This window comes from Pinus tabuliformis, chromosome 3_1 (assembly GCF_031772625.1).
Source record: "Pinus tabuliformis cultivar Carrire ecotype Pingquan chromosome 3_1, CPIR1, whole genome shotgun sequence".
NCBI classification, from domain to species: Eukaryota; Viridiplantae; Streptophyta; class Pinopsida; order Pinales; family Pinaceae; genus Pinus; species Pinus tabuliformis.
Window position 1 is genome coordinate 696,992,122 of NC_142301.1, and position 4,724 is coordinate 696,996,845.

The window sequence follows — 4,724 nt, forward strand, 5'->3', positions numbered from 1 at the left end:
AGGAAATTTTCCAGAATTAAAGAGATCAGTCCGGCCACTAGACAGGTAGCACGGGAGAGTTAAAGACGTCTGGAAGGGAAAAGACGCTTCTGACAAAACAAACCGGCATAACTGGAGGCACAGAGAGAAAAGTTAGATGGAGGGGGGATTACGAAGACGAGAGAGAGTACCACCGATAATGTGGATCAATCTAGACTCTGAACATAGGACCCGGATAGAATGTAGCAGGAGATATGATGTCATATATATATATATATATATAATTGACAGCGAAGAGAATGATAACAAGTTAATATTTATTTATTTAATATTGAATGATGACATTTTGTTATATAATGCTCATATTACAGTACACATGTTATGTCATTGAAGTATAGATTGATATAATGAAATTAGTACAAATTGTACACATATTATTTATACATTTTTTTCAAATATATATATATATACAATATAAAAAATAAAACCCAGAGTACCACCGATAATGTGGATCAATCTAGACTCTGAACATAGGACCCAGATAGAATGTAGCAGGAGATATGATGTCAATATATATATATATATATATATATATATAATTGACAGCGAAGAGAATGATAACAAGTTAATATTTATTTATTTAATATTGAATGATGACATTTTTTATATAATGCTCATATTAGAGTACACATGTTATGTCATTGAAGTATAGATTGATATAATGAAATTAGTACAAATTGTACACATATTATTTATACATTTTTTTCAATATATATATATATATATATATATATATATTGTGTAAATTAAAAAATAAAACCCTAAAAATTGTCTATTCAATACTTAACACCAATGAGAAATGAAATTGTTGAATTTAATTACAAACCATTTGTGTTTATGGTACATATTAATTAATATATAATATTAGTGATTAATGATAAAGTATATAGTAATTAATAATATAGTACACAAAAAGTCAATTCTTTCATAATGTTAAACTTTGAATAAATTTTAATTCTTTTTAGTAAAAAAAAACCACTATATGAAAAACTCAAGACATATTGGTAAGGCCCACAATTATAATAAATAATAATGAAATAAAATCTCCAAATAAAACATTTCAATCAACCAATCTATCGGAGCACAGGGAAAAATGGATGAAGTAATGTCACATTAAAACCAAGGAAAAATGATTGAATGAATGCAAGGAGCTTCAAGGTGGATATGCAAATTCGCATCCACTTTCGCTTGTCACAATGACAGTGCCTTATCGTCACCACTGTAATACATGAGATATTTAAATGGCGTCGCCACCATCAGCGTTTAGTATTCTTGAAATTAATTCATATGGCGACTGTTAGCGCGTCTAGTGTCATGTGTCAACGGGTTACTGGCCCTGGATTAGACTCGGACAGCTACTCCCGTCTCTTGCGGGAATTTATAAATAGCCGAGCTCTGGTTGAAGGCAAGAAACTTCATGCCCACATCATCAAAACTGGATTTTGGTTCCTAATATTTTTACAGAACAACCTTTTGAGCATGTATGCCAAATGTGGGAACGTGGCGATTGCACGCCAAGTGTTCGACAAAATGCCTGAACGAAATAACGTTTCATGGAGTGCTATGCTAGCAGGATACGTTCAGAGGGGTCACAGCGTGGAGGCTTTTTTATTCTTCAATCAAATGCAGAAGGCAGGAATGAGTTGGAACAGGTTCACTCTCGCCAGTGTCCTCAGGGCATGTACAAGCCTGGCGGCTCAGGAACAGGGAAACCAAATCCATGCATCTGCTGTAAAAACTGGATTTGAGTCAAATAACTTTGTGGGGAGTGCTCTCGCTGATCTGTACGCTAAGTGTGGCAGAATAGAAGATGCATATAACGTTTTTGTTAAGATATCAAAACCGGATCTAGTGTCATGGAATGCCATAGTTGCAGGCTTAGCTCAGAATGCCAAATTTGAAGATGCACGCCGACTGTTTGACAAAATGCCTCAACGAGATGTTACTTCGTTCAATTCTTTGATTATTGGGTATTCACAGAATGGGTATGATGAAGAGGCTCTGAAACTCTTTTGCCAAATTCAGTGGGCAGAGATGAAGGCTGACGAATTTACATTTGCCAGCGCGGTTCGGGGTTGTGCCGGACTAGCAGCATTGAATCAGGGTAAACAACTCCATGGACAGACTATTAAAACTGGATTTGATTTGGATATATTTGTAGGAAGTGCCCTTGTTGACATGTATTCCAAGTGTGGGAGTATCGATGATGCATCCAAAGGTTTCATGATAATTCCTAAGCGGAATGTGGTCTCGTGGACTACTATGATCATAAGCTATGCGCATCATGGCCGTGGCAAAGAAGCCCTCCATTTATTTGAAGAAATGCAGCAGGCAGGTGCAAGGCCAAACCGCATTACTTTCATTGGCGTGCTTTCCGCGTGCTGTTATTTAGGTTTAGTGAAGGAAGGTTGTTACTACTTCGATTCAATGAGTCGAGATTATGGTATAAGCGCACAAGTTGAGCACTACACTTGTATGGTTGACATGCTCGGCCGTGCTGGGCTTCTGACCGAGGCAGAGGAGTTTGTTTATCAAATGCCATTTGAACCTGACCCTGTCATTTGGCGGACTTTACTCGGTGCATGCAGGGTACATGGAAATGTTGAACTAGGGAAACATGCAGCAGAAATAGTCTTAAGACAAAATCCACAAGATGCATCCTCTTATAAGTTGCTATCAAACATCTACGCTACAGCTGGCAGGTGGGATGATGTGGCAAATGTGAGAAAATTACTGAAAGAAAGGGTGGTAAAAAAGGAACCAGGTCTTAGTTGGATTGAAGTTAAGAACAAAGTTCATTCATTTGTTGCAGGAGATAGACAGCACATGGAGACAGAAAAGATCTATGCACAGATAGAGGAATTGAATGAAAAGATGAAGGAGGTAGGTTATGTCCCCGACACAAGCTTTGCACTACATGACATAGACAAAGGATTGAAGGAAGAATTACTTTGCCACCACAGTGAAAAGCTCGCAATTGCTTTCGGGCTTATCAGTACTCCACCTGGGATACTCATTCTGATAATCAAGAACCTTCGTATGTGTGGTGATTGCCACACTGCCACCAAGTTCATCTCCGAGATTGTAGGGCGTGAAATTGTTGTTAGGGATGCCAACCGCTTCCATCACTTCAAGGATGGATTTTGTTGTTGCAGCGATTACTGGTAATTTTCGAATAGGCAAAATATATTATCTGCCTGCCTCTGTTGTGCCCAGCCACCATGGATGTGCGTCAGCAACAGATGCCAATGTGTTCAATTGACTCTTTGAAACCTGTATGTGACAAGGTTAGCAAAAAGTTTATTACAAGCCAGGGAAGGTCCAAGGTCTTGGAAGATGCCAAATGTCAGTTAATGTAATACACACGTAATACAATGCCTCAGTTAGGTGAATTATACCTGGAACAATCACTTGAGCCAAATAGGAGATGACTTGCAGCCTATATCAATGAAATTTTTGGGAAAGTTGTATCAAATTATTGGTCTGCCCTTGGTGTCACCTGCAGCTTAGTGTTTTGTTTGCAGTTCTGCGACTGATAGATGCTCAAGTTCAACCTGTCATTGCTGAAACACCAGATGTATCAACTTTGATGTACTTTGCTTGTTTCTATTTCACAATCTCTACTGTTCACACTGCATTTTTGACTTTGCAACGCTCACTTAGTACCCTGACTTACCTGTGAGTTGAATGGACAGTTGTGGGGTAAGGATGGTGTTTGAGCAGGGATAGCGGATTATCTGAAATACCCACAGCACACTGTTCACAGTATTCTAGACTGCTGCTTTATACTGACAAAGTCCTTGGATGTGGAGTTCTGATTGTGTGTTTCTGCTGTGGTGGTTTGCGAGACTACTACACTCTTATCATCACGTAAGATGTAAGATAATGGGAGTTCCATGCTCTATTATCACTTGATGTGATCGTTGACTAATTGCAATGCTCAGCTGTGGCAATTTTGCTGATTTCTTTATTTATATGCGCAGAAACAAGGCCTTGGATTATTGATTATCATGTTTCTCGTCATTGCTCCAGGCAAGGCTACAAATGGTGCGTACGAGTGAGGAAGGTATATTCTCTTGACCACAAAAGAGTGCAAATTGTGGCTATGCACACTGGGATAAATTCCAACTTGTAGCAGATTGTTAACTATGATGCACTGCCTTTGGGGATGGGGTACGAGTTTCCGGTATGGCTAGAGTGCACCCCCAAATTTTCCAAGCGACGGCAATCAAATCTCAAATTAAAGTTGTGTAAGATGATGAGTCAAGAGCAGTGTTGAGCAAGTGAACTATTCTCCTAGTGCGACACATGGTAGTTAGTTGGAAGGTATCCATCCATCTATATGACAGTCCAAATGGCTTAGCGCTAAAACACTAACTCTTGCTAGTTTGATCCTTCAAAGACCTAATTTGTCTTGCCATAAATATCAAATCAAAAACCTGGGTTCAATTACTAGAACTAATTGTTTTGCTTGCTATTTTTGGTCAAATCCAAAAGCAGATTCAATTTTACTATTCTTGGTTGACATTCTTGCACATAAATTAATTCACCTTATTATTCCAATTGGCAAGCATGTTAATTTTGTCAAGATCAAATCGTGGCTCAAATTCTTAATATTGTCAATCTCAACACCTAAATCTGTTAGAAAATCAGAAAACAAATATTTTCTTATGTTGATAATTATT

The 4,724-nt window shown here is 38.0% G+C and overlaps 1 pseudogene across 1 annotated transcript; it reads left to right on the forward strand.

Annotated features, from left to right (window-relative positions):
* The first annotated feature begins 1,109 nt into the window (after nt 1–1,109).
* LOC149189046 (pentatricopeptide repeat-containing protein At2g22070 pseudogene) lies at nt 1,110–4,491 on the forward strand (annotated as a pseudogene). Its single transcript, XR_016255871.1, has 2 exons — nt 1,110–3,916; nt 4,072–4,491. The product of XR_016255871.1 is annotated as a pentatricopeptide repeat-containing protein At2g22070 pseudogene (transcript).
* The last annotated feature ends 233 nt before the right edge of the window (nt 4,492–4,724 follow it).